We start from the raw sequence: 27,365 nt of genomic DNA, 5'->3' as shown, positions 1-27,365 counted from the left end.
GAGACGCACACTTCATTCAAGAGGGAAGACAGCACCTGCTGCACGCAAGACTAGCCAGAGAACGTATGCCCTCAAAGTGCTATAATCAGAGTTGGAACTGGGGTCCCTCTGAAGCAGCAGTGCTTGACCTGTGGGTCGCGATCCCGTTGGAGCTCACATACCAGATATTTATGACTCCTAAGTACGAACAAACAAAATTACACTTATCAAGTAGCAACAAAATAGTTTTCCTGTTGGGGAACTGTATGACAGGGTCGCAACATTAGGAAGGCCGAGAACCACTGTTCCAAAGACTCTACTCTTTTCCTTTGGCTATATCGGGCCTGAGGCACATGGGTTAGGGAAGAAAAGACATGATCCTGTCAGAGCCTTTCATGCACTACAGTCTGGTGCAGAACAAGAGCCTGGATACTGAGGGATAGAGGGTTCAGGCAGTGTGGACCAATCTAGATGGGCTTCTTGGAGGAAGCAAAGGAAGTGGGGTGAGCATGTGAAGGCAGGAGGGCAGTGTGCACCGACTCCAGTGCTTTGGTTCTCACTAGGAATCCTGTCCAGTTGTTGTCTCAAAATCCTCGCATTGGATCGCTATAAATAAATGATGGGCTCTGTTTCCAAATTAGTGTTTGTTTCCATGTGTTAACAGCTAATTGCTGGCACACTCCGCAGGCAGCCCAGCTCCGTGTGTGTAGAGCCATCAGCCATGGTGGCTCCGGCTCCCTCGGCATGCATGTTTAAAGAGCCCCTTGGCTCTCTGCCCTCCTCTTCAAAGAAGAGACCCTGCTCACTCACGGTCTTCCCCCTTCCCCGTGAGCCCACTGAGTCCACGGCAGCCTCGCAACTCACTTCTGACCCAGGTTTCAGGGAGAGGAAAGTGCGAGGTGGGCACAGGCGTAGCCCTCTCTCAGACCTCAATTCTGGGAAGCGTATAGCTACAATCTACGTTTGCAAAGATTTTTCAGGTAGCATTGCCCAGCAACCAAAGGCTGCCCACAGATGAGGGCAAGGATGTGCAGTTCGCTTGGGAGGGAGGCCAGTCATAGGTGAGACTGACTATTACATGAGACACAACATCCTGCAGACTAATGGCAAACCACAAAGTACCTGCCTCTCTATTTCTATTTGCTTCCTGCAAAAACCTTCCTGGGTGTTTGCCTCCTGAAGGTGACAAAATGGTCTTTCTTTTCATCCTAGCCTACCTTTCCTGGTCCTCCCCAGATCCAAAGTAATTATTTTACCTATGGTCTTATAACAATATTCTATAGAGCTTTCCATGTGTGCAGAGTACCTGCCATGGATTTTCTTATTTAAACCTTTCAGAAACCCCTGGGGTGGGATACTCACACTTGAATCCAGTTTTTAATGACCCAGCCTGCTCTTGGACCTCATGCTCACCCATCTCTCTTTTTACCAGAAGGGACCGCACTGTTTCTGACAGAAAACCTTTTGCTTCTTGTCCGGGGAGCACTGTAACCCTTGAACCCAGCACCAAGTAGAGCTCATGAAAATGAAGCAGGAGAGAGAGGGAGGGAGGGAGGGAGGGAGAGAGAGAGAGAGAGAGAGAGAGAGAGAGAGAGAGAGAGAGAGAGAGAACAATTGCTCACCTGATAATGAGTCAAATCACATGGCTCTGTTGGTAGAATTGACTAAAAAGCATGAGTTAATGTGCCCAGACTCTTTGTCCTCATCTGAGAAGCAGACTGCTTGAAGAACAGGACCTTGTCAGATAGCCAGTTAGGGAGAGAGCCAGGGCTCAAACTTGATTCTCTGTGCCACAGTCTTTCTGCTTAACTGAGGCAGCCAGGTAGACCTGACTTTGTAACACACATCCGCTGCCTATTTCTGTGTGTCCTTCTCCAAATGACCAGCACCTCCACTCATCTGTCAAATGATCTGCAGCAAAGATAGAGGCAGGAAGCAACTTGTCACTTTAGACATAGCAAACTCATTGTTCTTTCTCCCTCTATCCAAATAAAGCCATTGAGACACAGGAAAACTCAGCTGTCCAGGAATGGATACATTTATTCCCAGGCTATTTGGCAATTCCTGGAGACATATTTTTTTTGTCTCAGCACAGCTGGGGGTATTGAGGATTTGCTGTCAGCACCTTGTAAGTAGAAAGGGGTTCTGAAATCGAGGGAAAGTACCCCGCCATGAGTTCCTCAGTTCAAAGTATCAAGAGTGTTTCACTTCAGAAGCCCTGTTATAAATCAATAAGAAAGAGATCAATAATTCAATAGAAAATGGACAAAAGATGGGCGAAGATGAGACACAGAAGTAAAAGCAGAAAGTCTCCATGAAGATGAAATATGTTGCGCCGCCTTGCTAGTCATCAGAGGTTATGCAAATCGAAGCAAGAAAAGGCGTTATCTCCCACCATCAAATGGACAGGGATTTCTAAATCTGAATGTGTTAGGAGCTAGTTCCAAAACATTGGAAACTTTTGCTAGCAGACACAATCCCTTTGAATATCAATCTAGTGATGTCCAATTTAACCAAAGTTGTGTATAGCCAAAAGGAGCAATTCTTATCTGGAATAGTCCTATTTGACTGGAGAGAGAGAGGGGGGGGGAGGGAGGGAGAGAGAGAGAGAGAGAGAGAGAGAGAGAGAGAGAGAGAGAGAATATCAAATGGTGAATTCTAATAAGACTGATTAGAAGCAACCTACAAACCCATCCAAAAGGGAGTAGATAGCTCAGCTCTTAAATAAACAGAAAGTGCCAACATGGTTACATATCAAACCTTGATGTTGAAGAGGAAGAAACTTATAATAAACCCAGTAAATAGCATGTACACTTACACAGATTGGGCCATCCCATAGTCATCTTCAAGATTTCATAGGCCCATGATTGTGACAGCTCTGGAGGTGACAGATAGACTGGATCCATTGGGAGGCATAGGCAGTGTGGGTAGCTGAAGGCAGAAATGCAGAGTATGTGATTATTTCCAAAGATAGCAGCTGTGTGCTTCCAGCCAGTCCAGACAAGAGAAGACCCTCTTAGTACCCTGGACAGCTCCATAGTGTGGGGTGATATCAGGTCCTCAGCACTGGTTCTGTTCCTTCAACGTGGCTGTGAGTTCAGGAGTTGATTTTAGATCTGAAATATAGATAACCCTCGAGTTTTGAGTGTAGTTCCGAGTCTGGGTTCATCACATGGATCTGAAGGCAGAAATTCATGACCCTCAATTTAGGAATCCCATTTCATTATAGCTAGAAGTAGTGGTGTGCTAAGGGCATTTACCCACTTCTCTCTGGGTAAAATCTATGGGTGTGGCTATTAATCCTAATGTAGATCAATTGTTGCCCTTATTAGGCCTGTAATAGGACACATTGGTCAGGCAATTGCTGTGGGCTTCGCTGCTAATTCCTGGGGTCCTGGCAGCAGACCTGGAATGTGTGGGCAGAATCCACACAGGTCTCTGTTCCCAGGTGGAAATGTGTTTGCTAATAAAGCTTGGGTCCATCCATTAGGTTGATTGTGGAGGTCTTCTCGGAAGCCTTCTAGGCACTGAGCCAAGAGAGACAAGTGGTCTTGTGCAGGACCAGGAGGTGAGGAGGATGTATTAAGGAAAAGTAGCAAGGAGCCCTCAGCCAACATCCTGCTTGCATTTGTGGACAGCCCACCACATCATCTTTTGGTACTCAGTGTGAGCTCAACATATTGCTCAGTGTGGCCCGAGGGCTGGGATGACATAGAGCAATGATTACTTGGCCTCTGAGAAGGAACTGAGCAAGCCTCCTCCCTGCCAGAGAAAGAACAGGAAGCTCTATTACGTGATCCCTCCTGTAGCTAGCAACATCACACCAGTACCTCAAATAATCAGCAAAAGCATCCTGGTGCCTGCCACAACCAGAAGTTCAGCCCTAATGCTTCCCACAACCAGAAGCAACACACCAATGTTTCACTTAACCAGAAATATCACCCCAATGCTTCACATAGCCAGAAACATCACCATCATGCTTCCCATAACCAGGACTACCACCCCAGTGCCTCTTACAGCCAGGAAGACCACCCTAGTTCCTCCTAGAATAAGGAGTATCACCTTAGTGCCTCCCATAACCAGGAGCACTGCCTCTCTGTCCATCTGAGCAAAAGCAGGGAAGCTCACCACTAGGGCAGAAGTTTTATCCTTTTTAAAATGTCCATCCAGTAAGCATAGAAGTGACTTGAGTGAATTTATTCTAAGGAATTTGATTGAACTAGACAATGTCCTCTTGTCCTTTCCAGATGTTCAAGTTTTCTCTTGCCAAAGAAATTATACATTCTCAGGGATGAGAACCCTCTCGGGACACATAAGAAGCAACCTTAGAAACAATAACCAAATGGACATGAATAGATTTCTTTGCCACCTTCTTGCTTTTCACACTGTGTGGTAGATGTATGAGTTACCCTCAGAGAAAGGATCCTTAAGGGCCCCATCTTTAGAAGGAGAATGAAAAGGCACTCTAAAGGAGCCCGAGGTCTGATCACAGTCTTTAAGATGATTTTATTCATTTAAAATCTTTTCTGAATACCTACTATGTGCCTCTGGATGTTTCTGACTTGTTGATGGACAATACAAAGTCCCTTTGTGGAACACAACGGTGGTGCACAATGCACATAGAAATAGAATAATTCATAAGAGACAGATTCTAGATACTAATCACCAATGTGCAATAGGAAGCTGTGAAGAGACCGGTTGGGGACCTAACATAGCTGGTGCACTCACAGAAGATATGTATAGTCTGTGAGGCATATAAGGTAGTCTCCAGTGGTCAGAGCCCAGGATGTCTAGTACTGTCTTCAAAAGGAAAAATTTAGGTTAATCTGGGTTGTGCAATTCCCAGGGAAGATCAGTCTGGTGGTGGGAATAGAGTAGGCAAGGCAGTTAGAGAGAAAATTGGCCCCAGTAGTTTTGAGTTCTAAGCTGAAATCGTCTTCTCCATCCCTTGAATTCAGGCTGGCCTTGTGACTTGCTTTGACAAGGTGGAACAGAAGCGGGCTGTGCTCCATAGCTGAAGCTTCGAGAGGCCATTGGAACCTCCATTTTCACACTCCTGGAACTTTGAGATAACTACACCCTAAAAAAACTCAGTTTGACTTCCCTGAGGTCTGAGACCCTTCAGTGAGCTCCAGGCTTACAGAGACACTCTGTCTTTAAAAATAAGATGGACAAACATAAAGGTAGATACCTGACATTGACCTCTTGCTGTACATGTACCCATACCCCACACACTAATAAAGAAAAATACATATAAACATATGGAAGAATGAATGGATGTGCCCATGAGTGAAGTGCATGGATGGATGGATGGATGGATGGATGGATGGATGGATGGATGGATGGATGGGTGGATGGATGGATGAACATGTAGCGATGAAGACACACAAACGTATGCTTTAAAGATAAGTGAGTCAATTAACAAATCGGTGAATGGATGCATCCATAGACAGATGCATGGATGGATGAATATATGACAGGAGGAAGCGCTGAGGAAGTCCATTAAGTCTGCTGGTGAGCATCTCTGACATGTCCATCCATCATTGCCGCTGCCCTCCTGGCCCACTCTTTGTGGGCTCAGCCCATTAGTCCAGGATTTCAAGCTTACCTGAATGCTTATGAAGTGGTACAAAAGACTGAATCCTGAAAACGAAGCAGGCTCCTGATCACAGGCCAGGGTGCAACTCCCTAGCAGCTCTCCCAGGAAATCACAGACACTTGCACATTCCTGGAAGCCAATCACGGCACCACAAGATGAAGGCTGCAAGACACACCCCACTTCTATGCACCTCGCAGGCCCACCTCTAAGGTTTGCAAAGAGGACTTTGCCAACTCTTTTGACCTATCGTCACACATTGAGCACAGTGCCAGGCTCACAGTAGACACCAATGGAAGTTTGTTGACCTAAACTGAAACTTTCCACAGCCCCTGCTCTATGTAACTGACAGCCTCATCGGTATCCTATCACGTTTCATGGACCTCCTTGTTATAAAGACTGGGTGAGTTGAATAGTCCACATCCTGACCTTCAAGGGGAGATATAAATCAAACCTCATCAGCTTTCAGGGAAATAAATTTTATGAAATGAGCCTGCCATCTGCCTTTTATGCTATAAATCAAACTCCTATTGGCTCATTTATGCCTACAGGCTGAGATCCATATTCCTTAGCAAAATATGCATTCCCCAGCATATGACCTCAAGCTAAAAAAAAAAAAAGCCATATGGCCCTTCAATCATTGATTGCTAACTGTGTGAGAATAAATCAATCAGGTACTGGGATTCTGAGATTCCCTTCAAGAAAAATATTATCTATTGTGCAGGCAGATGGTTACATGTGTAATGTATATTTTATGGATATCTATAACCTAGAAAGGCAGCACATTCACCAAGCCTTATGTAATACAGGGGTAGGGAGATGAGCAATTAACTTTGCCTGAGGGTCAGGGATAGTATGATTTCATGTAAGAGGGCTCAGAAAGGTTTGGTTGGAGGTGTCCAAGTCAATGAGAAACACAAGGACACTTTAGGGGAATGAAGAGTCTCAGTTAAGACCCTTGATTGCAAGTTACGGAAGTTAGAAGGGCATTTACTACCGAGAGACCTGCCACATCAATTCAGAGGTTGGCCCTGCAAGTCCAATATGAGATTATCAAAAAATGCTTTGTAAGCTCCCAAGTGCAAGGCAAAGGTGAGGGCTTATTATCAAGGAGGCTCGGTAGCTGGGTAGTGATTGATTAGCCTATCTGGTACAACCCCATGGGATCAGAATATAGCATCGCCCTAGAAGAGGCGCATGAATGGAACTCTTAACACAATGAGTGCTAAGTTCAGGCTTTCCTGGTGCCCATCTGGTTTAACAGCAAGAGAGATGATGGAGGAGATGAGCAGCAGGATGAACAAACTGACCTGTGACTAAAAGGCAATGTCTACAACCACTCTAAGAGTCATCAAAAATGAAAACAGACCGGCTTGGTGAGAGACAAATGAGTAACAAAAGAACAGGTGTCCAGGTTTCGTTTGCATTGTTCAGGAGTAATGAACTCAAATCATTAGTCACTGGTAGACTAGGCATCCTGTACGTATAGTCTCTTGGTAAGTAGAGAGGAGACGGGTGAATAAATGATCCTCCTCTCAGGGAGACTGTGATCTGTGGCGCAGTTGCTGTATGACCCACATAGCCAGGCCCAAACCTAACTATCCTGAAGGACACTCACTTTTCTACTTTCCTCTGTCTTAGTAAATGGTGTCCCCATTTGCCAAATTGCTCAGGATCCAAGTCTGCACTCCTCTCACCCCCGCTCTTCCCCCTTCTCTTCCTTTTTGCAGCAAGTCTATCGACAAGTGCTACTTGCACTAGAAATGCCCAACTCTGCCATATAGCATCCCTTAGCAGAGACTCCTCTAACTAGAATGTTGTTTGCACTCTTGCCTTCCAACATATAACAGCCAGCTAGACCTTTTGAAGATGCTCCCATTCTGCAAAAAGCAAACCCAAATTCTCTGCAGTGGCTCACCAAGCCCATTGGACTCCATCTTGTCTTACCCCCAGCCATTACTATAGCCATTGTCTGGCCACCATCTGGACTGCACCCTCAGCCACTTGTCCTTCCTTCTCCATCACACTTGCTCCCACCCTAAGGCTCTTTGCTTTTTCCTCTGCTAGACACTCTCTTTTCCCAGATATGTACAAGGCCACTCTATGGCACATTCATATCTCTGCCTAGAGACACCTTCTTGGATGACATTGAGTTAGCCACCACTGCCACCATCCCACCACAAGCATTTTAACCGTATCCTGAATTGTTTCCCTAGTAATATTGTAGGCCTAAGTCTAGCAGATACAAGTCTAATTTTAAAATCAATACATGAAGGAGAGACACCAGAGAAAGAATAAGCAAACTCACCTGAAAGAATGGTGGAGCTGCTGGGGTTCCTGTTGGGATGTGGATGTGAGCTCACTGAATAGATAAGGATCTGGGGCAGCCAAAGCAGAAGGCATAACGTAAAGCATGGGAGAGAGAATGAAGGGAGATGGCATGTGAGGGGATAGGAGCTGGGTCAGTTAGAGGAGGGCAGTGAGAGCACGAGCAGGCAAATTGCAAGGGTCTGGTCTGGTGAGGAAGCCTGCATGTATCTGCAAGGAGTATTCATGTCATATTGGCGTGACAAAGGAGATCCTGGGGACAGAGGTCCCTGAGCTGAGGCTCTGAAAGTTTTAGGGTGGCTCTGGAAAGTTCACAAATCTTCCTGTCTTCTCAGCTGTAATGTAATCTAGGGGCCAGCATGTTTCACTTGGTGTATCTATTGGTAGGCCTGTTTATGTCTGCTCCTCACGTGGCTGCTCATAATTGCTCTGCGTCCTTAGTTCATATTTTTCAGGGGGAAAGCGTTTTTGGCTGATTCATCTTTTACCTGTCAAGAATGGCCATGCTTTACAAACAGCTGGCCACACAGATGTCTCTCTCCGGGGCTGCGTTTCTACCTAGTTCAGTCAGCAGCTGGCTGATAAGAAAGGAACTCCCAGCATGGACTGTAGACAGGGTGGTTCCTTTAAAGGAGGCTGCATTAATGAACCTTTCAGTATTGCTATGACCAGGTGTCTGGCAGAGGTAACTTAAGGGAGGAGGGGTTTACCTTAGCTCTCAGTTTGAGGGTATATGGCTTATCATAGCAGGTCAGTCTATGGCAGCAGGAGTTTGTGATTTGCTTACTTATTAGAGGACTAGGAAGCATGGAGACTTAGACCAGACCAGGGATGGGTTATAATTCTTAAAGTTTTTCTAGGTAAGCTACTAGACCTCACCTCCTAAAGGTCTTATAGTACCCTGAAACAGTGCCATCAGCTGGGAACAAGTGTCCCAGCATAGAAGCCCTTGAGAGACATTTTACAAGCTAATCATAACAGAGACAAAAGAATCATCTATGTCCAGGGCTGCTAAACCCAGACTATACAACCTCAAAAACCCTAAAATTAAAAAAAAAGCAGCCAGTTGTCTCCTTTCTTCCAAGCATTTGTCCTAGGTGGGGCAAAGCCCTCACAGATTCCCCACACCAAGGCTCTCCTTTTGTACAATCCTCCTGACAACAGGTGGATGGTCTGGTGGCAGACAGAGGCACAAGATCCTAAGATGTGAGGAAGCAAGGCCTCTGTCTATCTACAACTTGAACCTGGTGATCTTGGATACTTAAAGCTACAGCAGAAAAAGCTGCACTACAGGTGATTCATACAGGAAGGACAAACCTAGGTGACACTCCAGAATTCCAAGTGGCAGAAGTCACAGCCTATCCTGGCCCAGGCTCCCTTTGTCTCACTCTCTGGAATCAGGAACCATCAGTGATAGCTCCCTCCAGGCTGGTACCAAGATGTCTGCAGCAGTCCTGTGCATCACACAGCGTCAGGAAGACATCCTGGGAAAGAAGAAGAGCCCTCCTCTTAAGAGTCTCTCAAAAGAAAGATGTTTTCTAGAAGTTTCCTAGATCCCTTCTCATTGGGTCACACGGATCTTCCCACTGTTCCTCGAGGAGATGGGATAATCTTTAGATCCATCTGGAGTTGACCCTCTTCCCCTGAAGTAAAAACCAGGTCTCTCAGCAGCTGTGGTTTGTCTCTTTGTTTCTAGTGGTGTTGGATATCAAACCTAGGACCTTGTGCATATCATCCACACACTCTATAACTTCCCCAGCCCTTGGCATTTTGAGACAGGATCTCACTATGTGGCTCAAAATGATCTTGACTTAGCTGTGTACTCTTGACTACCCTCTAACTTTTGCTCTTCTTGCCCCAGCCTCCTTCCTTAGCACTGGCCTTAAAGGTGTATATCGCCATACAGTTCCAACTTTACTCAGAGAGAAAAATAAGGATATGCAGTGCTGGAAGGACAGACCCACCCAGAGTGTCCATTGAATCCTGAGGACCATTTCAGAAAATACCACAGATCAAGACACAAAGAAAGACGCAGTACAAGAGGATCAGAAAAGTGTGTGGAAACCAAGGCAAAAGTTCTGTTTCCAAATCCTGGCTCAACAATTGGTTAGATATTAGACCCTCTCAGAAATCTCAAGTTGCTCCTGCACAATGGGATTTTGGATCCCTGCTGCCACTTATTGTCTCAAAACATAAACAAAGCAATGAGAGTGAAAGAAGTTCCCAGCTTAAGGCACATTCTGGCTTGAGATATTAGTATTAATCTAGACAGAGAGGTTCCAGTCCACAGTCAGGATAAAGACTAAGACTCGGGATAGCTTGATTGCATCTCAAGGTGAAGATGACAGTCATTGCCTTTTGACACTGTCCCTATGGGCATAAATGTCTTTAGCAGCTCCTAGATACTCCTATTGCCAAAAGACACCATACAATAATGCTAATTAACAGGGGGGAGGTGGCAAAAGCAGAGTTTTATACTTTGTGTTGCAACACACTGATTTGGGGCCTGTGTTATGCTGATAGCCAGTATCCTAATCTCTAGGATTGAAGCTCTGCACCCTTAAATCCCTCTCCAGGAGCAGCTCAGCAGCCAGCTTCCCCTAACTTGGACATTTGTCTTTCAATTCTAAAGCTTTCTTCAGAAATCTTGCTTAATTGGATAGCTGACTTGGAGGCAGGAGTGCAGGCTTTAACATGAGAGAAAAAAGACAGACAGAGATGAGGCAGCTGCCTGCGTGTCTCAGGGCAGTGTGCCTTTATCAGGTTCAGCTCAACTCAGTCATGCAAAGAGGCGCATGCGCTAGCCTTGGCTTCTTCAGAGAGAAGCTGGCAGCAGCCTTCCCCCAGGTAAGTCATGACCTTCTGCAGGGATCTAGAGGTTCCAGCATCAGGCTCATCTCTCCAACTGAGGCTTTATCTGTTAATCTCTTAAAGGAAATTACAGTACCAGAGTTAGGGCTCTATGTCAGCTTTCACTTATGAGACTTGGCTCTCCAAACGGTGACAGCAGAACAAAGCTCTGGTCTCCTGCTGGTCAAAGCATCAGAACTAAGACAGTGGTCCAGGGATCAGGAGCCTGAGTTCTATGCCCTACCCACATCCTTTACTCTACCTGGCCTCTATCCAATCAGCCAGTCCCTGTGTTACCAATCAACCCAGCTTTTCCTAACACCAGCTCCTTGTGTAACCAGCAGAGATCGTGGGAAGGTCCTCATATAAGCTTCGAAAGAGGCAGGTAGGGTATACAGGCCTAAATCAGCTTCTCATTAAATATAGAAGACATTCGTGGGTATCCTAAATAATTAGAATCAAGTGGGAAGAGGAACCTCCCTTGAGAAAATGCCTTTATTGGATTGACTGTAGGGAAGTCTGTAGGGCATTTTCTTGATTGCTAATTGATGGAGAAGAGACTAGCCCACTGGGGGCAGTGCATCCCCTAGGCAGGTGGTCCAAGGCGCTATAAAAAAGCAGGCCAAACAAACTACCATGAGGAGCAATCCATCAAGTAGCCCTTCCCATGGCCTCTGCATCAGTTCCTCCTCCCAGGTTCCTGCCCTGCTTGAGTTGCCGCCCTGGCTTCTCCTCAATGGATTGTGATTGGGAAGTATATACTTAAGAAACCCTTTCCTTCCCAATTTGCCTCTGTTCAGTCTTTACCACAGAAATGGAAAGCAAACAAAGATGGTGTAAACTAGGGCCTTTCTTCTGTCATACCCCGGGTCCTTGGCTTCTCTGTATTCCAGGGAGTAGTGTTGGTAGAGTGTTTCTGAGATGATTCTAGTTTGTTCCCTGTGGTGGTTCAGATGAGAAAGGTTCCCGTTAGGCTTGAGTATTTGAAGAGTCATTCCCCAGTTCATGAGGATGGTTGGGTAGTACAGGATTTGCTGGAGGAAATATGTTGCTAGGGAAGACTCTGAGATTATATAGCTTTTCCCCTACTCTTTGTTCCTTCTGCTTCATGCACGTGGTTGAGATGTAATCTCTCAACTTCCTGTTCCTGCTGCCATGCCTCCCTATGATGGTCTCTTATCTGGAACCATAAGCTGAAATACACTTTTTCTTTCCAAAGTCGTTTTTGTTCTGTGTTTTATCACAGCAACAGAAAGGTAACTACTATGTTCCCTCACAGGTTCTGTGCTTGGAAGCAGGGGCTGCAGGTCTAGACCCAGACTCCACTCTGAGAAGCTACTTCTCTAGGCTTTGGTTTCATTCACCAGCTTGAGGGAGAAGCCTGTCTATATCAGCAGGCTGCTGGACAGGTTGCAGCAGACAGGTACATCAAGGGCTGGCTCAGGACACAAGCTGAGGAGACATTACTTCTTTTCTTCACTCCTGCTAACTGTAACATCACTCTCTGCCAACTTCTCACAAGGCTTGATTCTGGAAAGTGGAGAAATCCTGTTAGCAATCAACCTTTGGAAGGGAGCATCCAGGTAAGAGGTCAGCTGGCCAGGGAATGGTGGTTCTTTCTGGATCAGAAAGTACCTATCTTGTGGGCAATGGTGCTGTAAAATCCCTTCCTGGAGCCCCCTGGCACAGGCCAGTGCATTCAATGGTTTCTCTGTAAAGTGCCTGGCACTAACAGCCTCATGGAAATTGACTCAATAGAGAAGCATAGAGAAAGAACAGAGTCAGCACCAGACTCAATTTCCCCTTTGCCTCAGTAGAAAATACATATGATGTCAGAGGAAGCGCCGACTTAGTCCCCTGTCCCTCCCTGTTTCTGCTCCACTTATAGTAGATGGCATCTGGTATAATCCAAACTTCTAGAGACCAAAGCTTGAGTCCCCATCCCCACAGGCAGCCCCCAAACCTCAAAGATGCCAGCCCAGCCCAAGAAGCTGTTCTTGCACAGTGGTTGGTGCCAGGAGTGACCTTCTTTTCAGACAAGACCTCTCGGACACAAGAGTATGGCTTACCTCTCCTGGGAGTAGCTCTCTAGGACAGGTGGTTCATTCTCTACAACAATGTGGCCATGGCATCTAGCAGTCCTCTACAGGAGGCCTGGGAGCATAGGGGATCTTTTCTTTTCTTGTACTTGTTCAGTCATTTAACAAGTGTGGCTAAGCTTCTAGCACCATCTAAGTCTAAGTCATGTACTGAAAAGTGTCATAGATAAACCAGATAAATTTAAGGAGTCCCAGATCTATAGGAAGAGTAGAATAATACATCAAAAGTAATTAATAAGGACAAACTAAACAAAGACTTGCTAGAAGGTCAGGTGAAAGGACTCATGATATATTTCAGTTAGAAGAACATTTGCCCAGCAGAATACACCAAGTCTTTGGCTCAATTCCCCCACTACTGCAAGAACTGGTCACATTGGTGTATGCTTGTAATCGTAGCCAGTTGGGGTCTAGGGGCAGGAAGACCAGAAGTCTAAGGCCATTCGAAGCTATAGAGAGAGTTAAAAGCCATCCTGGATCACCTGAGATCCTGCCCATCCCATAAAAGAATAAGAATGAGTCAGATCTAGGAGTGCAGGAGAGGCCGGGAAGGGTATTTGGTCCAAGTAGATTAGAGGACATTTCTCAAAGGAAACTCTGAAGGAAATTGTGGAGGAGGATTCTTACTGTCTTGAGAATGATAATGTCTACTGTCTATCTCCTGTGAATTGAAGCATTACCCCGAGAAAAAACCCAGAGAGACCAGAAAACACCATTTCATAGCAGTCAGCAGTCCCCCACAACACTGGGCTCTTATGATCTTAATGCCCCTTCCTCGAGGATGACATCTGAGTCTTTGGAGAACAAGTGTGGCAGAGATGTCCCTTTGGAGGCTGAGAGCACAGTCTCTTTTTCTCCATGCTTAGACCCATCATGAGATCCATGTTGATCGCCATCTAATGAAGAAAGACACTTCTGTGGCGAAGGTTGAGAGTGGCACTAATCTATAGGTAAGCTCTCAGATAACCAATACAGTATACGAACAACCGAATCAAACAACAACAAAGAGAAGGTGGTGAGTTGGTGAGCGAAGAGCCAATTCCCAGAGCCCACCTGGTGTTTTAAGATCTCACCAGAGGGATACTGACACACACAGCCTTGGGTACAGCAATGTCAATAACTGAACCAAGGCATGCAGCTATTTTTAAAATGTTTTGTACTTCTGGGAAGAGCTCCAAAGGGACATTGGTCATTGATTGCTAGGAAACCAGTCGGTCCCACTGGGCTTTCTGTTCTCTGTTACATTGGCACATTTTCTTCGGGTCCCTGCTTTCTTCTCTTATGCAGACGTCCAGAATCAGTGGTGCGCATTGCAACCCAAGTCCCCTATGTCTTCCTGAATAACTACACTGGCACGTATACTAAGCAAAGGCACCAGGTCCTGCAAGCCATAGCAGACCAGATGATGCAGACAGTGGGAAGGTCCCTGGGCTTCTGCTTTCTGTTTCTGTTTACTCTTTCATTTCTGCTGTTGACCCTCATGGCAAATTTTTCATCTTACTGAGGACCCTCAGCAAATGAGAAGTGGCCTTGGCTTGTCACAGGTGAGAGCGGATTTTATAAATGATGCATTGTACAGAAAGAAATGCGGCTTACAAAGTGTCTTCTAGAGCTAGAGATTTTGGGTCAGACCAAAGCCTCTCTTAGCTTGATCTTTAAAACTTAAGTGGATAAAGCCAGGCACACAGGATTGGATGTGATGGGTGTAGGACTCCAGGGTAAAGACAGAGTTGGTCTATTAACTATGAGACATATACATCACTGTCATGACATTAGTCATGGATGGAGACATAAAAGAGTTAACAGTCATAGTAAGACCAGAATTGCTATCTCAACAATCACCACAACCGTTCAGCTTGACAGTAGCAAGGTGTTGAATACCACATAACCCAGGAAGCCTATAGGCCTAATCTGTAACATTGTAGACTTCTCAGAAGTGTGTACATCATATATACATAGAACAGCATAGCAGGAACACACTGAAGGGTTTGGGAAGGATGGTGTGTGTCATTGGAATTCCACTGTGCACTCATTGTGACTCTAGACAGATGCTTAGCTATGAGTTTCCACTTCCTCAATGTTAAGATGGGAATCACAGAGCCCGACTTGCTGTGTGACTTACTCCTTCTTCTGACTTCCTTGTTACATCCCTTTGTTCACTTAACCTTGAGCATGTTTGCCAGGTCAGGGATGAAAGGACATGTTGGAGAACTCTTATCTTACCTGTTTTTTTCTAGAAGAGTCTCATAACATTCTTTCCACACACTGTGTGTGTGTGTGTGTGTGTGTGTGTGTGTGTGTGTGTGTGTGTGTGTTTCAAAGTAAACCTAATTCATTTTAAGAAGTGCAGACCACAGGCAGAGAGGTCAAGGTCATCTGCCTTTCCCAATCTTTTCTCCATCTTACGTGTATTTATGTTCTTTGAGACACTATCTCCCACTGATCCTGAAGCTCATTAGTTTGGCTAGACTGACTCGTGAGCAAGTTCCAAGACTCCTCCTGTACCACCTCCCAAAACTGGGGATGCAGGTGCATGCTAATGTGTCCCACTTTTTACTTGCATTTTGGGTTGGGGGTCAGGTCTTCCTGCTCTCACAGCAAGCACTTAACCTACTGAGCAATCCCCCCCAATCCCTTGAACATTTCTGGAACAGATTGTCACAATAGATTTTTCTCAAAACCCTGTTTTCTCTTATTCAAACAAAACAGATGCTAATTTTCTTTATTGGAAATTTCCTGGCATGTTTATTCAATCAGCTCATGAGTGCTTCAGGTCCTTATGCGGTTCCAGAGTAACAGTCCCCTTAGTCACTTCCTCTGTTGGCTGGGAACTAACTTGGTCTCCAAGGTGATGTTCCTCACACCGATCTTGGTGGACGTCAACATCACATGACTGGCATGTCTGCTATCGATCAGTTTTCTTGCAGAGCCTCTGTGACAAACTGGTTGAAGTGTTATTTTTAGGAAATTAATGACTGTTTCCCCTGTACACATGTCCATTTGTCTGTCTGTGGCACAGCTAATCCTGGTCCAAGAAAGCTTTCTTTACCTTACGCAGACAGCCCCATTCATCTAAAGAGCTTCATGGTGAGCAAATGGTCTAAAATCTTTGGTAATTAGGGGGAAAAAAGGCAAGTCAGTGCTATGATTTTCAATTGTGGTATTTTGAGGCTTTAAATCATTTGTAGTCAGCATCCTGAGGTGAAACTGTCTTGAATAATTCATTCGTCCGGATGTTGTCTTAGGTTTCCTTGCCCCTGCTTATACTGTTTACTCTGTCAAAACTGAGGTTCTTCATTCATTTACCTACACAGGAATATTTCTTCCATGTTTATCTGAAGGCCGGCACCATGCTGTATGCTAGGAACTCTGTAACAGCCAAAACCAAGTAATGTCTCTGAAGTGTTGTCTTAAGAACAATGAGAACCTCTTCAGTCGGGTAGTGGATATGGCTAAACGATTAGATGGAGATCATTCTGGCTGTTAAAAAGAGACTGACGATGGAGGTGGAAATGTGGAGATTCCTAGGAGATTCCTACTTCTGACCATAGACAAGAGAGACTGGTATGACATAGCCACCCAGTACAGATAAAGGACTCAAAACCTCACAGATACAGAAGCAAAGTGCTTCATGCCAGGGTGATGGCCAACATAAAGTTAATATTATCAGGAGAGAGAGAGAGAGAGAGAGAGAGAGAGAGAGAGAGAGAGAGAGAGAGAGAGAATGAATATGTGTCATGAAGTCTCCTGTTCTGCAGTTCTCCATTTCTCCATCCAGGGACCATTTTCTAACCAAAGTCTGGAGAGATAGAGCCCAAATACAACCCGGCTCTCCCATGGATCGAAAGCAGAAAGAATCTGACCTGTGGAATTTTAGAAGTAAGTCGCATCTGTGGGGCAGGCTTTATTAAAGGCGGGATCCATGACAAAGGGATTTCCATATGTCCGTGTGGCAGGAAGGATGGGTGACCCTCATGGGACAAGAGTACACAACTTCCTAGGAGGGACTACTTTGAGGTAGGAGTTAGAGACAGTTGGGAACAGCAGCACAGGGATTTACTGGAGCTCTCTCGTGCGGTCCGAGTTTTACAGACCTTGCTAACAACCTGGTATGCCTTAGGAGTAAGGATTCTGTCCTAGAGTAAGGAACAGAAAAGCACACCTCTCAGTTCAGCCCCCAATGTTGGTTAAAAAGAAAAGAAAGACCATTCCTGCCCATTCACTAGTGGAGCTGGGTACTCACTACTAAAAATCATAGTCTCGCAAACCTAACATAGTTACCATCTTGCTGCTTGCAAACATAGACTCAGCAAAGATCTTTCCTTCCAGCCAGTAATGAAAACCTCCTAGTCCTGTGCCTCGGCTCTGCCAAATCTGAGTGTTTGGTGTGGCCACAGCATTGTGGGCTAGCAGGGTTTAGTCAGTGCTGCTTCACCAAAGATTGAAATTTTTCTGAAGCTGCCAGGAGAGGGCTCTGCTTAATCTTCTGTTCTTAAGCGTATTTAAAGTCTGCATATATAATGGTATGCCCGTTGGCATCTAGGTAGCACTCAAGCAAAATACAGAAAAGAGATTTACTTCAACATCGTTCCAACCTTCCCATCTTCTTCCCATCTGCTGTCTTGAATGGAGACACTGTCCTATGGCACCCTGGTAGGGCCCTTGGTCTCCCAAAGATCTTTAGGTCATTGTGAAACTTGCTTAAAATACCTTCCCCCCACTGATGCTGGAGATCAAACAACTCAGGGTCTATGGTTATCAGGCAACTACCCTACCACCAGGAGTTATCATTAGTTACCCTTTTTAATTTCTATTTGAGACAGTTCCCCAAGCTGGCCTTGACATCACCCAAGCCAGCCTTGAATCCTCCTGCCTCGATTTTCTGAGTACTTAAAGTCCCAGGCTAGGGCTGACATACCTAGCCAAAACTTTTTCTTTCTTGGGATCCTCTCTCCCTAAGTTTCTATAATCCAAAGGGAGATTGATGTTCTAAAGGCAATAGCACCAGGATGTACCCTTTGACCTGTGGTCACCAGGATATGATCTTTACTCTTTGTTATTGAGTTTATTTGCTCCCCAATGGGAGCTCTGGTAAGCCAGGGCTGAGACCTTAATGGTAGGCACAGGCATCAATCATCCTTCAGATAGGTAAATTGGTGTTGGTGCTAGGAAGTGTTTGGTTCTATGACCACAGACCTCTTCCTGCTGGCCTTCATGGCAAGTCTGGAATCTTAGAGTCCTATACTGTAGCATCTCCGAAGAAAGGTCAGTCGGGAGACCAGAATCTTCCTCATTATCTCCGTAGACTTTGACAGTGGACAACCTTCTGGGCTTCCTGTCTCTCTTGGTGATGCACAATCTAAGCTCTGATTACCACCCCCACCCCGCACTCCTCCAACCCCAGCATAAATTCAGTCCTGACAGTGCCATTTGGACCAATACTCTCATGAGCTCTGTAAATATACTGAGTCTGAGTAGCCATGTACTGTACATCTTGGCTTTTTATTTCTTCCACCATGCTCGCCACCTCTTTTTCCCTTATTCCCTCTCCACCCAGAGTACAAAGAAAAATTTCACCTGCCCTTAAAGAGCATTTATACACATCCCAGGCAGTACTGTATCCATGTCTAGAACCTAGAGTCTCTTTATAAAGGGAGTGTTTGTTTGGAATGGACCATCAAAGTGGGGTTATTTGATATGGGTTAGTCCAAACAATGCCAAAGGGCTTCACTTTCATGGACTATTCCAAACACGCACTCCCCTTTCTAAGAAGCAGTCTCCATTCTTAACAGGAAGTCTGGTACAGCTGTCAGTATAAACATATAGATTCTTTTATTTTATCAGGATGTATACTCCCCCTTCCAACCTGGAGAAGAATTTCTCACCTTACAAGCCTATCCCTCTACTTAAACTCATACCTAAAAATGAATGGAATCCTCTCAACTTGGGAAGAGTCCCAGTACAGTTTGACCTGTTGAAGTCCATTGCTGTCTCCCCACTTTTTCAATTTCAAATCCCTTCAGATGGAGACCCAGTGTCACCTTGATGTAGACTCAAACTATACCCAACTCACCTAAATAACACTGATCACACTAAAACCACTCAGTGGTTCTGGAAATCTCTCTGCTTTGATTGAAAACATCAGCCTGCACTTTAGGCTGTGTTTCCTTAAGCTTTACCTCACTGGGTCTTTACGGGGCCACCCTGTGCCATTCTCCCTGTGACTGCCTGTCAGCACTGCCACCCAATTTCTCCATTACTAGGAACTTCCTGGCCTTCTGGCTGTTCAAACTGTATTTAGAAAGATCTCTATTGCAGACAAAGAGATGACTCCCAGTGCCCCTTATGGGCCAGGGTGACTTCTTTTTGGAGTCCTCTTACTCTACAGAGCTTTTCACTCACTTCCCAAGCTTTATGAGTATGAATGAGAGAGGAAAGTATACATTTTACCTCTTAGTCAGGGTATCTCCACCACCACAAAAGGTAGGCTGTCAATAATAATTCATCTCCTGCTTGTAGCTGTGGGAATTGATTGAGTCTAAGATGTTGTGTGGAAAGAGTGTAATGAAGGTTAGCTGGTATCAAGGGAACTTTCTTTCTGAGAAATCCCCCTCATGGGTCTACAGAGGGCAAGAGGCATGAACAATGTTCCCTAACAGCCCCTGGAAGTCTTGCATGGTGGGTCAGTTTCCACTTTTTATCATGATTTCTGCTGTTTGAGACCTCTCAAGGCTCTGAGACTTGAGAAGTTGATTGATGTTATGATAATTACACTAATAACCAATAAAAATCTAATGGTTTTATACTAATTATTATAACTCTATATTGACTTTCACACACACACACACACACACAGAGCATGCATGTTTTTGTGGGGATACGTCTTTGTGCAGGTGTATGTGGAGGACAGAAGTCAGCATTGAGCGTGTTTCTTTGGAAAGTGTCAACCTTGTTTTTGTTTGTTTGGATTTACCTTTCGTTGGTGGTGGTGCTTTCTGTTTTTGTTTTGTTTTGTTTTGTTTTGTTTTGTTTTGTTTTGTTTTGTTTTGTTTTTCTAAGACTGGATCTCTCACCGGCGCAATGCTCCTTAAGTTAGTGAATCAGGTTTCCCAGTCAGCGCTGAGGATCTGTCTGTCTCTGGCTTCCCTATTGTAGAGATTACAAATATGTGTCAGGATGCCTGGCTGTTTCATGTTGAATGGAGGGATCAAACTTAGATGCTCACATTTGTGGGGCCAGCATTGCACTGACTCAGCTATCTCCTCCGCTCTACTATGTTCTATTATTTTAATGTCCCCAACTGCTCACTCAGCCACCACTAGCTTTATGTGCCAACCTCATGACCCTCTAAACAGTAGTGCTACTGTCTCTAGTGATAGCCCGTTATATTTGAGTCATAAGCAACAATCACCCCCCATGGACCTAATCCCATTCCATGAGCCTCATTTCACCCTGGGGTTTCCAGAGATCCTACAATCCTTTTCTCTTGAACAGTCTCATTTCACAAACAAATGGTCTAAAAAAAAATCAAGTTGTTCCTACTGCCCATATTCCTTAAAGAGATATTGTCCAGGGACTCAAGATGCAATACTGGGAAGGCAGAGGAAACTCCAACCTCCTGGGCATCCTGAGGGAGGGGATCCAGCTCTGCAGTCAAGAGTCATGCTCTTACTAACAGAACACCTCAACTTGAGATGGCAGTAGGACCCCCTCCCCCAGCTTCTACTTCACCAAGAACTCAGTAATATTGGAGAATTCACTCTCCTAAAGATTTCACACTAGTGTCAAATCCCTACATATAGCAGCCTTCTGGGGTGAGTCCTACCCTTCCTCTTACAGTATGGGAAATCAAAGGCCAACTAAGCAAGTGTAGGCTAGACAAGTCCTAGCACATGAAGTCCAAGCTGCCACTCATACAGTGTGTCTCTACCCAGGTCATACTTTTAGGAAAGAAAACCATGTAGAGTTTGGAGTAGATGAGAGACTTCTTCTGTTACTAACGGGGAGATAGTGTTCGTTATTTTGATGCCTTTCCTATTCTCAGCCACCTTCTGGTCCATCCCAACTTCCTTCCCCTTTTCAGCAGACAAATCCTCCACCCCAGCCTGGCAGGAGGCAAATCTTCCCGATACTCTGTAATAATAGGCTTTGGAAACTGGGTTACAAGGAAAACCATCTCTCATTTCCTCTGGTAAGTGAAAAGCTATTCAGCAAAGGCCCTTTCTTTCTCAGGGCCCCTCCAGGTTTGTTAACTCTCTGAAAACACTGCTTATAAAATAGCACTTGAAACAGGCAGTGCAGGCAGCCAGGAAGCAACAGAGGATGAGATTTTTATACAGTCCACGCTGTGAGGCAATCCCAGCCGTCTGCAGAGTCTTGTTCTAAGGCCCTCAATTATCTGGTCTTTCAATCTTCCTCAATCGACAGCAGCACATCTCATTCCTCAGATCGGCCCAAGGCTTTTCCATGATAACCTTCATTTTCTGGGCACAGTTGGGTGGCAGCCGGATGCTTGTGATGGGAGAGGGTAGGAGAAAGAAGAGCAATGGCTGTCTTCCCCTGGCTAAAATGAGGGAGTCATGGGCTCTGACATTTCAGATCAACAGCCTGCAAGAGGCATATAAGTCTCTAGGGTGAGGAGAAGATGCTAGGATTGGAGCCCCACAATCTAATCAATCCCCCAGGAGAAGAGCGCTTCCTGAGGTGGAGGATCATGCCGTGCCCGTATGATTAGGAAGTGGTTCTGGAGCCTGGGAAAGAGAATTGACAGGTAATTGATTGCACAGTTGACTTCAGGGTTAACCTGACAAGGTAGCAGTTTTCTCTCTTGGAGGAGTTCAGTCTCTGATGGTGTGTGTTTCTTCTTCGGTGACTCAGCAGGTGCTGAGGGGCCCCTAACCCCAGCAGGACCTTTGGCTCTAGTTTCCACCAGCCCTCCCTGCAACAGCTACCACAGGATCTTCCGGGAATGCACACTCGATCATAATAGTCTCCCGTTCAAACACTTCTCTTAGCTGAGGACTTACTTAGAAAGCTAGACCGTGGACACGCCTGTCTTATGGCACCTGCCCAAATGTTAGCAGCAATTACTTTGTGCGGCATCTTTGCGTGCAAATTTTTTCTTACCTTCTTGCCATTCAAGTTTTCTTCACTGGATTTAGGATAAATATAGTCACTGTCATCAAGAAAACAATTGAAAGCATTCTTTCTGCACACGTTGAAATCCAAATTCCTTAGCTTTGGATTAAATACACACAGGCTCAAATCTAGCTTTTAGCTCTCGTTTTAGTGTAATTTACAACCAAGAATGCATGTGCATACAGTGCATCTGATCTGCTTTTAATCCTCTCCTTTCACCTCAGTTCCCAGGCTAGGCTGTTTGTGAGAGATTCAGAGGCTTCCCATAGGCTGTTCCCTGACTGAAACATGTCCCCTTCCTTCCCACTAGCACCAACATTCTACTGTCTGTGACCCAATGTCTACGATAGCATTGTCTGCCTGTAGAATTCCTAGCTAGCCACTGAAGCCGATTTCAAATGTGCCTCTTCAAGAAACGCCGACCTCTTTCCTCAGCGGTTTTTGTGTTCTCCACTTGGGTCCCTAGCTCTTGTCTATGTCAATCCATCCAGATGCCAAGAGATACATTTACCCATTCTCTAGACAGGAAACATAGGGCACAAAGCCTGCACCAAATCCAAGCTATCTGGCTCAGGAACGCTCTGCTGGTCAGCTAGGGCACCACCAAGCTTTATCAGCATCGCTGCTGGTTTTAGAGTGGAAACAGTAGTCCCACTGTGTATGCTGACTGTGACGGTCCCTGGATATTACAGAGCTACTCACCATGCTCAGGGTCATGCAATTGGCTCCTCCTTCCCCTGGCATCCTTTGCCTGTAACATGTAGTCCCACAAGTCCCAGTAGCAACCACAGGGTTGACTGTGGCATTTGATTAGCCTACAGATCTGATCAGAAATGAGACAGTAAAGTGATGTGATTACTTCAGGACAGTGGTCCTCCATCCTTCCAGGGTTTGGACTCCTTCAAAAACCATCCCATCTGTAACATACACACACATGCAGACGAGATGAAGTTCACCTGAGTCCAGAAGAGCTCTCCTGGGCTGTACCACATCCTAGCCAGGATCTGATTCATCAGCCCTCTCTGATGTCTCTGAAATCTGAATTTCCATTCTGCTGGAGTGAATTGCTGCATCGAGACAGAAAGCTAGTAATGCAGCCAAGGAAGCATCCAGCCCAAGGTGGAATTACAACTGGCTATTGGCTCAGGTTTCTTTCTTTCTTTTTTATTTATTTTTATTTTTTTTATTAACTTGAGTATTTCTTATTTACATTTCGAATGTTATTCCCTTTCCCGGTTTCCGGGCAAACATCCCCCCCTAACCCCTCCCCCTCCCCTTCTTTATGGGTATTCCCCTCCCCACTCTCCCCCCATTACCGCCCTACCCCCAACAATCATGTTCACTGGGGGTTCAGTCTTGGCAGGACCAAGGGCTTCCCCTTCCACTGGTGATCTTACTAGGCTGTTCACTGCTACTTATAAGGTTGGAGCCCAGATTCAGTCCATGTATAGTCTTTAGGTAGTGGCTTAGTCCCTGGAAGCTCTAGTTGCTTGGCATTGTTGTTCATAAGGGGTCTCGAGCCCCTTCAAGCTCTTCCAGTTCTTTCTCTGATTCCTTCAACAGGGGTCCTATTCTCAGTTCAGTGGTTTGCTGCTGGCATTCGCCTCTGTATTTGCTGTATTCTAGCTGTGTTGGCTCAGGTTTCTTGGTGTCCCAGCAGAGGAAGATGGTTCACTCAGGGCAGGGAGGTGGCATGTACAAGTCACAGACATGGAAGAAACAGTGACCAGAGGTCAGATAAGAGAGAGGGGAAACCTGGTGGGAGAGAATGGCCACTTCCTTTGGGAAAGCAGAGATAGAAGCTGCTATGTCATCACCATCTGTGGCACATCCTAGGTGTCCCTATGGGAGGAGCACAGAATGGTAGACTCGGAACTCAGGAAAATGCTGTCACAGTACCAAGTTGCTGGACTCCTCAAACACTGAAGCCTTGCTCAAAACCCACCAGTCATACCTCTCAGCCTTGATCCAGGCTTTGCAAAGTTTTGGTTTCATTAAAACACCAGTGAAGCAGGTTGCCATGGATCAGGTGGCCAAGGCTCAGGAGAGAAGATCAATCTTCAAGCAGGTGAACCCTGGAGGTGCCCAGTGTGTCCACTGAGGCTCCAGTATCGTGGGAACTGTGAGCCTGAACTTATTCCAATCTGCCAAGTCTTTCTGAAAGACCAATGTGAGTTTCTGCTGAGCGCAAGCAGGGAGAGCCACAAAGAGGCCAGACCGACTCTTCTGCAGCTTCCGGGTCTCTCGCGAGTCTCTGAAAGATTGGGAAGTTTACAAGCTCTGCAGCTGCAAGGCTCTCAGAGATCTTGCTCCAGCCTCATGGTTATCCACCGAGTCATGAAGCATTTGCTGAATGCCTCCAACACCACGTACTCTTCTAGGATCTGGGGCTGTGGTTTCGGGGCCACAGACCCAGTTCTGACTCTCACAGCATAGACTGTGAAGTAAACAAATGAGCTCCAGAGAGAATTCCACAGTGCTGCATCTGAAACGGAAAGAAAAACTGCAATTTAACGGAGAACCAGAACACCCGATTAGGTGGTCAGGCAAGGCATTTGAAACTCATCTGGGCTGAGATGTAAAGGCTGAGTCCCATTTGGAAGCCCAGGGAAAAGATTCCAGGTGTAAGAGGTAAGAAGTGAGATGACACTGTCGTGGCTATACACTTGATGTGTCCTGCCAAGGGGCCCTGCACATGGTGGAAACAGAATGAGCAAGGAAGGAAATCTCAGAAAGCTGGTCCAAGGCACAGACCATGATTATGCAAAGAGTGGAGATGTGGCATTTAGGGAAGGGCAAGGACAGATGTGAAAAGCTTTACATGAAAGCGATAAAATTAAGAGCAAAGCAAGAGATGATCAAGCATCACACAGGCTCCCAAGACACTCACTGTGTCCCACCCAGGCCTTTAGTCTATGTGTCCCACTCATAGCCATCTCCCTTTATCTGGATATCCACCCAGCAATGGATACCCTCCCAGTGCCACCTCCCTTTCTCTGCACACCCAGTGTCGAGTGACTTCCCTTGCTTGCTCCTCATGGTTTCCAGTCCAGATTTCTAGACTTGTAGAGTAAAGAGCTTCATCCTTGCTTCTAATTAAACGCCTAGCTGAGGGCTCAGAGATAGGCTGTGGTGTAGAACAATGTTCCCCTGAGTACATCTTTAGCCCTTAAAGGAAAACGAAACATGATAATTAGTAACCTATTAATGTGCATTTCAACAAACTGTATTTTAATTATTCTGTCATAGGTTGTCTGCCTGTGAAATATTCCGTGCTAATTAAATCCTCCTCATAATCCAACCAAAGGGCTCTTTTTCCTTGATATGGCTGAGAGAAGGACAGCGATGGTGGACTTATTGCTCATGTAATTTGAGTTAATGGCATGAATCCTGCTTTGAGCTTTCCAATGCTTATTGAACCAGTGATTTCATGCTGCTTCCTGGACATCCCTTACATATAATTATCACACAATGGCCGTGTTATATATGAGATACCCACGGTCTAACAAGATAAGGCCTCGGGAACTTTGCTGGGGGTACTTGACCTGTGTCTCGTGCCTGCCTGTGATTGGTGATATGGTCCAGAGACACTTATGAAGCCCCTCTCATCTGTCAGTGACACTTTGAAACTTGTCTTAACATCTTCTTTCTGCTCAAACACTGTGGCTTTGGTTTTCGATCTTCGCAGGGGGTGGTAAAATTGAAGACTTTGAGAGAAGACAAGGCTTGGAGACAAGTCAGATCTAGCATCCCCTTCCCGTATGCAAGGGGCCTAGGGTCCTCAGATAGGAAAAGCTGACAATGGCAGCAACCAAGAATGATGAGTCAGATGTAGAGGAAGAGGCCACCAATTGCAATACCACATGTAGGGGATGGAGGGAGGCAGCTCCAGGTTGCTGCAGGATGGAATGGCTCTCTAAGGTGAATGATAGGGAGGAGGACATTTTGGAGGTGAGGAGGATTCTCCATCTGTGCATAGTGTGCTCCAGTGATCACATACTGAAAAGGCATGCTAGATTCCAATGCTAGGTCCAAACCAGGGAGAATCACAGCTTTGAGCTTAAGCCTCAGCCCAATGAGGATGTGGCTAGTACTTCAAATGATTGACTTGCTGTAATATACAGAAACTCATCAGAATATATTGATTCTAAGACTTTATGTCTTGATTTAATAGGGTCATTTGGGTACACTTGATTGGCAGAGCTACTCTGATCCCTATCTATAATCATTAAGCATCTTGGTTGTTTTCATATTGAAGCTCTACCATGTCATGGGACAGTATTTCCTTCATAAAGGGTGGCCCCCATAATACCAACAAAATAGGAATCATCCTGGAACTTGTTAGAAACATACATGCTTGGGACTCTCTCTAGGACCTCTGGATTGAAAACACTGTAAACAGGGCCCAACAAATGCATTTAAATGAGCTTTCTTGGTGGTTGTGATACATGCTCAGGAGAAGCCCCTAGCCTAGGGCCCTGTGGTCATCTGCATCCAGTCAGCAAAGAAGGAGAATGCATGGAGAGCACTTGCAGATGAAGGAAACTGGCCCTAGTGTGGCACTCCTTGCTTTCACTCCCAACATTTCTGTCCTAAGAGCAAGACCCTTGGCCATGGTCAACTTCAAGAACGGTTGAGGAGGAGACCTGTGCTGGCAGGCTACTTCATGGCTTTGCATACATATTATAAGGAACTGGGTAAATAGAACAATGGTATCCTCAAGACCTTTCTCTTGAAGAAGACATTCTACATTGTTTTTGAGCATTTAAGAAATACAATTCATCCGTCCTCCCAAGGCTCAAGGATTGTAGAAGAGGGGGCACAAAGAGTATAAGAGCTATAGAGGTGGATGATCATGGGGAACCAGGGTCTGCTGGAAACAGCAGAGCAGGGAGCTGCACATGTGAACTCACAATTGTGTCACCACATCCAAGACCTGTGCAAGTCCCAGCCAAAGACCAAGTCCCTGCATGGAGTCCCTATCCATGGAGTCATTAACAACTGTTACACGATGAGAAAGAAATGGACATTTTTCTCTAAGTGTGTAGACCCTCGTACGTCCACAGTATCTTAGTGGAAAACCACGTGTCTAGGGATATTTGAGCAGCAACATTTGGTCATGATGAGGGAAAAAGACACAAAGCTTGTTGTGTAGGGGAGGGGCGATGGATCTGGGAGGAGATGGTGAGCATGGAACGCTTTTTAATGATAATTTCTTTTTAAAAAAATACAAATAAGAGAGATTACATTGTGTGCCCAGCATCACTGAGGTGAGAAATGACAGACACACAGTTGACCTTAGGATTGCCAAGTTCTGGTTCTATTTAATGATGCTCTAAAATGCTGACATGAAGTTGGGCAGTTAAAGTCAGTTACCA

General features: G+C 45.5%; 1 protein-coding gene and 1 long non-coding RNA gene across 4 annotated transcripts in view; one reads left to right on the top strand and one right to left on the bottom strand.

The window, feature by feature from the left end:
* The window catches only part of Asic2 (acid sensing ion channel subunit 2), a 1,069,930-nt gene that overhangs the window by 518,015 nt on the left and 524,550 nt on the right, over positions 1–27,365 (top strand).
* LOC120095274 (uncharacterized) overlaps positions 23,304–27,365 on the bottom strand; it is a 100,431-nt gene continuing 96,369 nt past the window's right edge. For 2 of the 3 annotated variants that reach the window (XR_005490683.2, XR_010055704.1), the window contains exon 4: positions 23,304–25,155. This is a non-coding gene — a long non-coding RNA (uncharacterized LOC120095274). The remainder of the gene's footprint in view (positions 25,156–27,365) is intronic. The other variant, XR_005490682.2, reaches the window with a different exon arrangement.

This window comes from Rattus norvegicus, chromosome 10 (genome assembly GCF_036323735.1).
Source record: "Rattus norvegicus strain BN/NHsdMcwi chromosome 10, GRCr8, whole genome shotgun sequence".
NCBI classification, from domain to species: Eukaryota; Metazoa; Chordata; class Mammalia; order Rodentia; family Muridae; genus Rattus; species Rattus norvegicus.
The sequence above is the reverse complement of the archived record's forward strand: the minus strand, read 5'-3'. Positions and strand labels throughout refer to the sequence as shown.